Source organism: Macaca nemestrina, chromosome 13, assembly GCF_043159975.1.
Source record: "Macaca nemestrina isolate mMacNem1 chromosome 13, mMacNem.hap1, whole genome shotgun sequence".
Classification (NCBI taxonomy): Eukaryota; Metazoa; Chordata; class Mammalia; order Primates; family Cercopithecidae; genus Macaca; species Macaca nemestrina.
The window spans coordinates 105,023,660-105,035,777 of record NC_092137.1 but is presented as its reverse complement, the minus strand read 5'-3'; the positions used below and the strand labels follow the sequence as shown (position 1 = coordinate 105,035,777).

Sequence of the window (12,118 nt, the reverse complement as noted above, 5' to 3'; positions counted from 1 at the left end):
GCTCTGGAAGTGTCTCAGAAGCCACGTAGTCCAACCCTCTCGGTTAACAGAGGAGAAAACTGAGGACTGGAGAGGCTAAACCCTGGATTCAAATGGCCAACAGGATTGAGAGAGACATGGAAGCACGCAGAAGAATAGGCATTTCTCTTAAATAATTCCATCAAGAGGCTCTCATCTCTTTCCATAACCACAAAACTTAGCCCTTCCAAATGCTAGGTGCAAAGATGATGCTGTGATGGGATTTGTAGGGCCACCCTTTGAGGAAGTGGATATTTTAAAGGCTAGATGACCTCTAAAATTTTGATCAACTTTGACATTCACTGTAGGGCATTATGTGTATGAAATACAGGATACTATACTATAATAATTTACTTTTTTGTTTAAATTATTTCTCCTGGAAGGAAGCTCCTCAAAGAAAGAAACTGTGACACATCTTTGTTTCTCCTGTAGCCTTACATATACCATGTTCTTGATAAAAGATCCTCTGATTGAGTGAATGCCTGGAGATTTTTTGGAAGCCTGTGATGAAGAGTAGCCAGGTCATCGACACAGAGTGCAGGGTGAGTTTCAGAGCAGAGGAGACTCTCGTGTGGTCAGCGACACTTAAGAAAGATGAGATGTATGTGGAGAGGGTGAAGGATTTGCGTTGACTAGAAATAACGAGAGACGCAGTCTAAGATTTTTTCTAGAAAAAAATAAAAAGAAACTTTCCAAATCCCATTTAGAAATTCTGTATAGACAAACTGTGACATGGTACCACCTTGAGGGGCAAAAATAGGTTTTACAGATTAGGACAAGGTCAGGCAAACAAATATCCCAAAGCCATGCCATCAGCTCGAAGCAACTCTGCCCCAGCCCACTGCTCTTCCTAGGCCTGGCTCACCCCTGCACGTGGGACAAATCCTTAACCTGCTACAAAGAAACCAGCATGGGAATCCGAGGTCCACCATGTCTCAGAAAAAGGAAGAGAAATGTGAGAATACATTTCCATTTGGTTCACACTTCAGTAGACTGCATTTTTCCTGCCCCATATGCAAGGCGCAAAGGCCCTGGACCTCCCAGCCATCACCACGTGTCTGCCATCTGGCGGTTGTGTTCTCACCTGGAAGCTCCAGTTGCACCTGGGCCAGAGGACCCTGGCTGCTGGCACTTCCCCTCTGCCTGGCAACCTCCTGCTCTGAAAGGGGGTAGTGGTGCTGAAAGATTTTTTAAAATTTTACTGGATCCTGCTCAAGGTTGGTGATCTGAGCCATCTTAATCATCCTAATGAGTTTGCAGCTGTTACTTCTCATTGGAAACATATATTCAGTGCTATCCATAAAGAGTTGGTTTCCACACAGGGTGCTTAGGAGACAGGGGCTCTATCCCCAGGGTGACAATAGGGAATTAAATCTGTTCCCAGGGCCCCTTGTTGGCACTGCAAGAGCACGGAGAAGAGCCCCCACATTTATAGGGGATTGCTTCCACCTGCGGGCATTTCCTTAATGCTCCTCCCTTCACTTCTTCCTTCCATTCTCCCTCCCATCTTCCTTCCAGTCCTTCTTCCTCTCTACATCTTCTCTGTTCTCCTCTATCTCCTCTTTTCTTTCTTCCTTTCTCTCTTTCCCTTCCTTCTTTCTTCTCCTCCTCAAACATTTATTGAGCACCTACTTAGTATGAGGCATGACATTAGGGGGATGTTGTGGAGGGAAGGGATACAAAAGTTGATAGAATCTGGCCTCTTTTCAGGAGCAGTTTACCAAATTGAGTCATAAAGAGAGAAAGCAAAGTTGTGCACAAATGTAACTGTCCCAAACTCCCACAGAGAATCCACTAAGTGTCACAAAGTGAATCCGGGGAAACTGGGGTGTTGCCTTAGAAGCTCAAATGCATTTGGGGGATCAGAGAAGCTGTCCTGCCAGGCATAGCATTTGAATTGGTCCTCAAGGATGGGTGCATCCCTGGATTCTCCACATCCAGAAATGGATTTTTCCTTCTCTAATGTCCACAGCACTTCATCTCCTCCTCCAATGACATCTGTGTGGCTCTGGCAGCTCTCTGGGTGCCTTTCCTCTCCTCCCGAAGGCAGCCCTGGCTGCCCTCTCCTGCTATGGCCTCTGGGCCTTGATACCCTCAGACTCACACAGAACTGAGATCCCTACCTCTAGGGGTTTCAAATGCAATGCAATATGGCCGGCATAGACTTTTATATTCAGGAAACACAGACAAGATAGTATACATTTTGAAAATGGACTTTAAAATGTCAGCCATGTATATTATATCAACAGAGAGAGAGGGGTGCAGTTTTTAAAAGGAGATAAAAATACCTCATGCGTATAGTTTCCAAAGAGGAATGGTGCCCTTTGGGAGGATTTGGGAAGTAGCCTTGAATCAGTCAGCCAGTCTGGGAGAGCTTCATGGAGGAAGGTGGGCTACAGAGACTGACAGGACAGCTTGAGCTGCAAGATTAGGATGGGAGTTTAACCGGGCATGCGGCACCCACTAGACTAGGGTACTCTGAGGACAAAGATTGTGCCTCAGACTCTCCTGTTGCCCCAGTAGCCAGTCTGAGGACTGGCACATGCATAAACAAGCTCTGAAGGAATCATATGGGAGAAAGCTTACTGGTAGGGCAAGACAGTCAGGGAAGTAGAGAGTGACAGTAATCGGAAGGGGCTGGAAAGATGGGCTGGGACAGAGCATAGGCAGAGGGAGGCCAGGCCACGAAGTCACCCTTGCAAAGGGCTTTGAGAAAGGGCATTCACAAAGGCAGCCAGTCTCAGGCTTTAAGGAATTCGATGCCCTGTCGGGACTTTGGGTGGGGAAAATCCAAATGATTGGCCTCATGCACCTAGAAGATGCTCTGCCCATGTAGCACCCCTGTGACTTTGGGCAGGTCCCCTCCCCTCATCTGCATTCCCTCCTCCTCTTGTGGTCTGGCTCCCTGGGAACCCATGGTGGTGATAAGGTCAGAACAGAGTGCGGTGGGTGACTTGGGGGCAGGAAAAGGAGGCTGTGGTCATCAATGAAGGAGGAGAAAACAAGGTTATGCACCAAGGAACTGACAATGGGACCATCGAGAGAGAGGTAACAAGCTATGAAGTCTGACAACTGATTCGTTTTTCAAGAGTCGAGACTAAAATAAGAGGAGATAACAATAGTAGCCATTTATTGGGTATTTAATGTGTCCCTAGTGCCACATATACATTATCTACCTGATAAGGCAGGAAAGCTACATATACATTATCTACCTGATAAGACAGGTATCATTATCATCCCACTTTATAGATGGGGAAACTGAGGCTTAGAGAAGTAAAATGATTGTTCAAAGTTAACACTGTTAGTAAGTGGAAGAGCTAAAATTTGGAGACTTGATTTTTTACTCTTGCTAGAGCTCTTGGCCATTGCTTTATTCTGTCTCCTGTAAGCAGATTCACTCGTGAGGCTTTATTTGGATTTTAAATGGTGACATATCATGGTTCTTCATGAAGCGAAGATGGACAGGCACCTGCAGTGCTCAGGGTACATTGTGCCGGGAAAGCAAGAACCTTGGGAAGGAGAGCTGGGGATCTGCCATCAGAAGAAAGTGAAGAATAGGAGGCTTTCTCATTTGTAAAGCACTTTCACAGCTTTTGCCTTAATCCATTTTCATGACAGCCTTGGAAGTGAGGCATGAATTTTTTAAAAAAATCCCCATTTTCCAGTTGAGAAACCTGAGACCTGGAGAGGTGAAAAGAATTGCCCAGAGTCATCTAACTGGTACATGGCAGGAGAGCGGAACCTGGTTCTCTTTTCCCTGGACTCTGCTGTTTGTCAGGGTTGAACATGAGGTCCCCAGAGGAAGCCCACGTTGCTGGAGGGTTAGAGGGGAGGGGGGCAGAGGAGGTACGGCTGGGGTCCTGAGAGCTGAGGTGAGAGAAGTTCTGAGGCACATGACCTCATCTTCAAAGTCCCAAGTAGAGCAGTGGGCTGGGGCTGAGGGTCTGAGAGAGGCATAGCTTGAAGTCCAGAGCTAGAGGACAATGCCAATGGCAAGGAGCCCAGAAATGAATGGGCCACCTCAAACGGAGTGCTCTGTGGGGTGCCCGCTCCAGAATCTAGGAGGTAAGGAGAAGGTCCAGCAGGAATCATGGGTTTCGGTCTCTGCCATTTCTGACTCCCTGGTGCCTCAGGCATTGACGGGCAGGATGCCTGGAGGCCACGGGCTGCAGTGGAAGGAACGCATGCTTTGGAGACAGATTGCTCTGGATTCAACCCCTGGTTTGATCACTTCCTGCCTGTGATTTTGTGTCTCAGTTGCCCTTTCCATAAAATGGAATAACAGTTTTTAATCTTAAGATGTGAATAAGTGAATGCATATTCACAATATCAAATGACTTATTCATTTCATGAACTCAACATGTGCCAGCACTGTGCTAGGATAGTTCTGTGGGCCATGCAGACAAGGTCCCTGTCCTCCGGCAGTTTACTTTGGTGCCCAGCACAACACAGGCCCCTATAAGCACCATTTCATTCCTCCCATCTGTAAAGTTACCCGATTTCTTTCCTGTGGTGCGTGGCTCCATGCCAGTAATCAGGAAGGAGAAAGGGGTGAATCAGAGAAGAAGAACCTAAACTTTGTTCTGAGCCCACAGTTCCTGAGCTAAGCAGGAGCCAGAGGTCAGCAAGGTGAAGCTGGGGGCCGGGGACCAAAGTGGAGGGTTGGCACGTCATATTCCTCCTTATCTGACTGCCCTTGCACCAGAGCCCAAAGAGTTTGACAATGATGATCTCACTAGTGTTCAAAGCTTCCCGAGGGAGGCCAACAGCAAAGCAGAAAGCACTGGAGTGTGCTTGTGTTGACAGCTGCCTGATCAGAGGGCCTGGCTTGGGATCACAGGCTGCGGGGGTGGTGAAGCAGTGTGCAGATTCTGAAGCCTGGCAGCCCCACCCGGGGCCCCAGGAGCCAGGTTCACCCACACAGAAACTCAAGGGAGGCTGCGTTTCCTAATCAACAGCCTGTACCGTGTTACCATGTGGTAGATGCTTTTCCTGTGGGTCATCTCTTTCAATTCTCCCAAGCCTGCAAAGAGAGATTATTGTTCCCATTTTCTAGATCAGAAAACTGAGGCTCAGAAGAATGAAGTCGCCTGCTTAAGGGAGCATGTTTTCATCATAATAGGTGATATGCAGGTTCCCCTCCCTGTCTCCATCACACACACACACACACACACACATACACACACACTGCAATGACTGTCTCTCTAGGCTGGCTAACAGTGGACCAAGATGACCCCATCCTTACCTGCATCCTGCATCAGTCCACCGGGAGCAGGCAGCAGGGATAAAGGTGGGGAGGAGTGGGTCAAGGAGTCAGACTACAGGCACCCCTTTGGCTCAGGGCATAGAGGGGGTTCAGGACATATGGAGCACCTCCTCGCCCACGTTCGCTTTCCGGATCTGCCTCTCTACCAGACCTCTCTCCTTCCTCCTTTTTGGCATCCTCTTTGGATTCATTTTCTCCTCTCCTTTTATTTCCCCTTCTCTGCTTCCTGATTCACCCCTTGCTATCATTTCCAGTCTTTTCCTTTCCTCTCTTCAGTCTCTCCCTCTCCCTTTGCTTCCTCTCCCTGGACTCCCCTGGCTCCTTCTCCCTTTCTCATCCTCCCTCGTGTTTTCCTCTCTTTGTCTCTTTGATCTCCTTCCCTCCTTTTCCGTTTGTCTCTCCCTAGCCTGCGCCCCTCCCCGCCGCTCGCACCCTCCCGCGCGCTCCTCCATCTGCGCCACGAACCCTCCCTCCGCCCCCTCGGCCCCGCCCTCCCTTCGCCAGCCTCCCCCCTTCCCTTCTCCGCTCTCGCTCTCCGTGATTTATTACTTGCCCTGCTGCTTCTGACAAACTATTTGTAGGAAAATGAGATTTGGTCCGCGCTGGATGGCTCCTCTGGGAGGCAGGCGTGGGGGTCGGGTGTCGGAGGCCCCGTGCGCCCCCCACCCCCAACCAGAGCCCACGGCGCTTACGGAGCTCTTTAAGATAAATGAGCAAAATTAAGAGACTCACTGGGGGAAGAAAACACTGGATGGGAGCGAGCGAGAGCGGATGGTACTTGGTTTCCTCCCAGAAATGTATCCACGTGCGCCCCACTGGGGCCTCCCCCATCTGCTGCAGACTCCAGGGAACTTCCTCCCCTCAAAGACGAACTTCCAGCCCTGGAGCATGTTTCTTCCTTCCCTGGGATGTGGCGCTGAAAAGGGCAGAAACCTCTAGTAAGGCACAAGCAACAGATTGAGGGTGGAGCAGCAGGTCTCTTTGGAAGTGGCCTGGAAGAAACCGGACAGAGAGGATGGGAAGGGGAGAAACAGAAGAGTGTGACGAGGTGGGTGTCCGAGGGCAGTGGGACAGGCTGTCCGGGTGGGAGAGTGGACTTGAGGAAGTAGCTGCAGGCCCAGACTACTTCATCCACACCCTGATCCCCTGGGACCTCAGTAGCTTTCTGCGGGGGTCCCAGGCACCCTCAGGGCACAGGAGGCAGTGCTGGCTCCAACCTCAGTCCAAGGAGCTGTGGCAGCCTCAGAGGTCCTTGGCAGAAGTGAGCCCTCATTTCTCACCTCAAAGGCAGGGATTTAAGTTTTCTCTTGTCTGAGTGGCAGAACTATAAGTTGTCAGAGGGCAGGTAGTGGGTCTTTGGTTTTTCTGCAATACCACAGGGCTAGCTTACCTTAGGCCATAAGTATTATTTGTTGAGATGCATGAATACAAGAATGTCTTATAAGCTCTAGGCTCAATTTTCAACTCCCACAGATGTGCAATGAAAACAATTTTCCAGACTACTTTTTTTCCCTCTTATTTTGAAAGCAATACACCTATTTTTTCCATCGAACATTAAGACAACAGAGATACGCAACACAGAAGAAAAAAAATCACCTGTTATTCTACTATAAACAGTCTGGAATTTATCCTCAATCTCAAAATACGTATGTGTTAAAAAAAAGGTCATATTGTAAACATTGTTTTGACCTGCTTTATTTCATTCAGTGTTAAATTGTAAATACCTTTTTATATCATATTAAATATTTCTTCTATAACAAAATTCTAAGTGGTTACAGTGTTTTATTATAGGTTTGGATGCTCTATGGATGGTTATTTTTTAACAAGGCACTTATTTGTTCATTTTGATTGTTTCTAAATTTTTGATATTATCAAGATTTCCTCTTTTGCATTATTCAGATCAATCTTTTTTTTTTTAAGACGGAGTCTTGCAGTGTTGCCCAGGCTGGAGTGCAGTGGCACGATCTCTGCCCACTGCAAGGTCCGCCTCCCAGGTTCACGCCATTCTCCTGCCTCAACCTCCCCAGTAGCTGGGACTACAGGCACCCGCCACCAGGCTCGGCTAAGTTTTTGTATTTTTAGTGGAGATGGGATTTCACTGTGTTAGCCAGGATGGTCTTGATCTCCTGACCTCATGATCCGCCCACCTCGGCCTCCCAAAGTGCTGGGATTACAGGTATGAGCCACTGTGCCCAGCCCAGATCATCCCATTTTTAGCACAGTCAGTGTCTTAGTCTGTTTTGTGTTGCTATAACGGAATACTATAGCCTAAGTAATTTATAAAGAAAAGGTTTTTTTGTTCTTACTGTTCTGGAGGCTGGGAAATCCAAGGTTGGGGGGCTGCATCTGGTGAGGACCTTCTTGCTGCATCATTCTATGAGGGAAGGAGGAAGGGGAAGAGAGCAGAAAGGATTAAGAGAGAAAGTGGGGCAGACTCATCCCTTTTATCAGAAACCTGCTCCCTCAATAACTAACTCCCATGATAACACTATTAATCCATTAATGAGGACAGACACCAATAACCCTTAGGACAGAGCCCAATAACCCTTAAATATCCATTCTCTTGACACTGTTACATTGGAAATTAAGTTACCAACACTTGAACTCTGGGGGACACATTCAGACCATAGCAGTTAGTTATAAAAGCGTGATTTATGATTTTTCCTGGTTTCATAAGCATAAGATGTGACATATTTTAATAGTTGACAATTCTACAGGGCCTGGTCTGACTTCCTAGCCTGGATCAGCCTTTCTAAAATGTTGTAGATTTTCAAAGACCACCAGTGCTGCAAGCCAGGGCAATCTGGGATGTTCTGGAAGCAAAGGAAGTAGATATGGCTTTAGCCATAAGAATCAAAAAAGATATGGTACTTAAAGAAAAGGATTATTCAGTTCAAATCTTCCTAAAACATTCACAAAACAAATGTGTGTCAAGTTATAATAATGGGTGACGGTACCACTGATTGGTGTTAAGTAAGTTATGTGAGGATACCAATTTCAAAGTATATTAAAATGTAAAACTTGAAAATGGTGGAGTCATCCTAGGTATTATTTCATAAAATACAAGTAGAGAAGAAAAAGAGGATTTGAGCTATAAAGATATGAGAGAAAAACATTCAAAATTATGTGACGTCACATAGGTAACCCTTTCAAGTGACTGGGCACTTTTCAAGTGGAAGCTTTCCTCCCTGCCTTGAAAACAAGGATGTGTGACTGGTGTCCATTTGTCTGTCTGTCTATCAGTCTGGAGTGTGTGGTCTCAGGAAGGCTGGAAGATGATGCAAAACCCTTTGATCATTTGTTCTTTGCATTTGTGCTGCCATTCAGCACTTGCATACACTGTACTGAGACTTCTATTGACACAACTCCTCCAATCAATGTATTTCTTGGAGGACACCTTACTCACTTGTTCTGAACTTCAGTATCCTGGGTCTCTGAGTGGCTCTGTAGGGCAGTAACGGTGGGAGGATAGAGTTCACAAACTATGTTCAATATTTGGAAAGGACTGATTACCTACAGTAAAGTGACTTCGGCTAGTAAAATGTCAGGTTTATTTGCTTTGGGTTGATTTATAACAACTCAATTTGGGAATACATACTATCTGGAATGGATTGCTCTGATTGGCATTTCTCTAGGTCCTTGATTTATAAATGAAAGAGAGAACTGATTGTTCAATAAATACAGTCTATTTTTCCTAATTATGTAGGAAATCATGTATTTGTAATAAAAGGAGTGTTTGATGGAACGAGCTCAGGAAGAAGAGTGTAATGTTCAACTATAGTTCTCTCTACTCCCCAGATGCCATTGGGGTAAAAGTTACCCAAAGAAGAGAAGATTCTGTTGACCGTGAAGTTGAAGTATGGTGGGGATTTTCTAGAAAAATCCATTCAAGTCTTTTTCTCTCCCAGATCATGAAGAAAAGAGGGAGCATCTATTGAATGTAAGGTGGAGCCAAAGGCATCTATTGATGACTGAAGAAGAGGCATGAATATGACAAAAACAGGAACCTAGGCCAAAAAAGAGAAAGATGATTCATAGATGATTCAACCTGGAGGCCCCCACCTTATTTTATTAGTAAAAAAAGATGTGGTGGAGATTAAAATGATCCTTTTAATACAGTCCAAGATTTACTCTGCAAAATCCAGTCATATTTTTGACAGTAAATTCATAGCTCTTCTGTCCCCAGTAACAGAATGATGATCTTTATGGGGCTGGCATGAGGAAGCTGGCGGGCACGGCCCCCGCCACATTAAACTGTCTCAGTGAAGAGGCAATTTGTTTGATATTAAGAGTTATAAAAATATCAGCACAGAGCGGTTATGCCAGGGATATTGCACAAGCCAATCTGAATTTTAATGTAGTGTGAGCAATAAGCACCGCATTCCCTGAGCTCCTGCCACACTCCCTCTGCAAATATTTGAAGAGAAAAAGACAGAGGTTTTGAGTGTCTTACTCTTTTCCACTTGTGCTACATGTGGGCTTGCTCCTCACCAGATGTGTGGGAGCTGGCATAGGTTTCCAGGTGCCTGGAAGGGGGGTTCTCAGGAAGCCCCACACAGGAGATCCAATGGCGTCCCTGGCATCGTGTGCAGAGAGAATGGGGTCGGCTTGCTAGCACCTCTGTTCATGCCCCTCAGTCCCACAAGCAGTCATCTAGCAGCCAGGACTCAGCTCCTGCACCCAGTTTCTTCTGATTTTCATCCCAAGTATTCTTTAGTGTCTTAGTCCAATGAATGTCATTCACCAAGCATTCCACTCCCCTCCCCATCCTCTAAGTCCACCATAAAATGCCCTTCTTATCTTCTTACTGTGCCCCCATCACACCCTGTCTCTTTAGCCCATAGGTGTACACTGTGACCTCTCCCCTCAGGCCCCTTCCGTCAGTTTTCTCATTATTTCCCTTTACCGCCATTCCTCTCCCTTCACCTCCCAGTCACCTCTTCCCAGCCTCTTCTCCCATAAATATCCATTTAACCTTACAGATAGATCTTTCTGAAACATGCTAACCAATTAATTTCACTTCCACAGGGTGTCAGGCATTGGGCTAATGGCTGAAGGAGACAAACATGAACAAGACCTGGTGGTCTCTGCTCTTCAGGGACTCACAGTCCAGTTGGGAGGGGGTGTGGGGGTGCCAGAAGTGGTGGGGTTGCCAGACAAGGATTGTGGTCATTTTTACTCTGAGGGCAGAGTGAGATAAGATCCCCAGCAGAGGTCCAAACACAGGCAGTAAAGGGCCTAAGAAGGAGAGATGTGTCTGAAGAGGGGAAATAGAGAACCTATCACGGTGGCTACTGGCTATGCCTTCAAGAAGGGGTACAGTTGGCAGGTGGCAGTTGGAGAACTGGGCAGAGAAGAGTCTATCTTAGGCAGAGCAGAGAAATGCTCTGATGGGGAAATTCATGGGGAATTGTTAAGAAATAGTGAGTCATCCAGCTTGTCTGACAGGGCTCAGAGAAGTTCAGGGACATGCCCAAGCTAATGAAAAGGTGAGTCCGATATAGCACGCGGTTTGTCTGATTCCCAGTTCAGAATGCTTTTCGTTACACCACAGCAGTAATTCTCAAGGTGTAAGCCTGAGACTCCTGGACTCCTTGAGATCCTTTCAGGGTGTCTGGGAGGTCAATGCTGTTTCAAGATCGTTTGCCTTTCCTTTCTTATTTACCTCCGGGTGTACAGTGGGGCTTTTCACTGTGCATTTGGAGGATCTTTGTGACTCAGTGAACCAACATTTTCCAAGTGACCAGTGAACAGTGCATGATGTTACAAATCATGCATTGGTGAATCATCTGCTCAAGGCCTCTCTCTCTTTCTCTCTTTCTTTCTCTCTCTCTCTCTCTCTCTCTCTCTCTCTCTCTCTCTCTCTGTTTCTCTTGGCTCTTGCTCTCATTCTACCCACCTCCATCACAGCAGGCATATCCTTGAATCCTTTCATCTGGAAGTTTCCTTCCTTCCCCTTTCACCCAACTTCGTTTCTGCAGCACCTTCCACTGCACTCCCTCACTCCCTTCCTTCCTTCCCAGATTCCAGATCTAGGCTACTTACATTTCTCAAGCCAGCCTCCATTTCTCCATCTTCTGTTATCCCTCAAACTCCCTCTCTAATTCATCATTCTTTCACAGGCATGGTCTCTGTTTCTTCTAGAGTTTTTGGGGGCTATCTATGCTTCTCAACTTTGGTCACCGGGTTCTCAAAAGTTCTTATTTGCTGCTGCAATGATAGATAAGTGTTCATGTTTGTGAACCATGCTCATCACTTTTGAAGTTATGAGAGACACTTCTGAACCTCCCAGCCCAGCCTTGGGTCCAACTTCATGCAAAGGAGGAGGGGTGTCCTGGCTGTGATGGAGGGAGCACGGGCTTGGAGACAGGCAGACCTGGTGCAGAGCCAGCTTTGGCCCAGTCTAACAATGTTTGTTTAACCAAGTCACTCCATCTCTCTGAGCATTCAGCCCTGATTTTATTGAGTAAAGATAATAACACTCGCCCTGCAAAGTTCTTATGAAAATTCAATCAGAATTTACACATATGGCAGAGAGTAAGTGCTCATGTAGATTCACTATTATTATCAGAAAGAGACATGATGGCAATCAGTGAATGTGAGTGTTTATTACAAGGCAGTTAATTATTTGTTTTGATTATTACAAATTAAACTATAACCTAAATCACTAGTTCTCCAACTTTCACACACAGCAGAATCACTTGGGCAGCTTGTTGAATAGAAGGAGGTCCCAGAATTTCTGATTCAGTAGTTTATGAGTAGAGTCTTCACATCTATAATTTTAATGAACTGATGTACACCAAACACTGGCCCATATATTTTCTGAATTTTCTG

General features: G+C 46.3%; 1 long non-coding RNA gene across 2 annotated transcripts in view; it reads right to left on the bottom strand.

Annotated features, from left to right (window-relative positions):
* LOC105471773 (uncharacterized) overlaps positions 1-12,118 on the bottom strand; it is a 58,221-nt gene that overhangs the window by 23,185 nt on the left and 22,918 nt on the right. For both annotated transcript variants that reach the window (XR_011611980.1, XR_011611979.1), the window contains exons 3-4: positions 7,591-7,658; positions 6,017-6,200 (exon numbers count right to left, since the gene is read on the bottom strand). This is a non-coding gene — a long non-coding RNA (uncharacterized lncRNA). The remainder of the gene's footprint in view (positions 1-6,016; positions 6,201-7,590; positions 7,659-12,118) is intronic.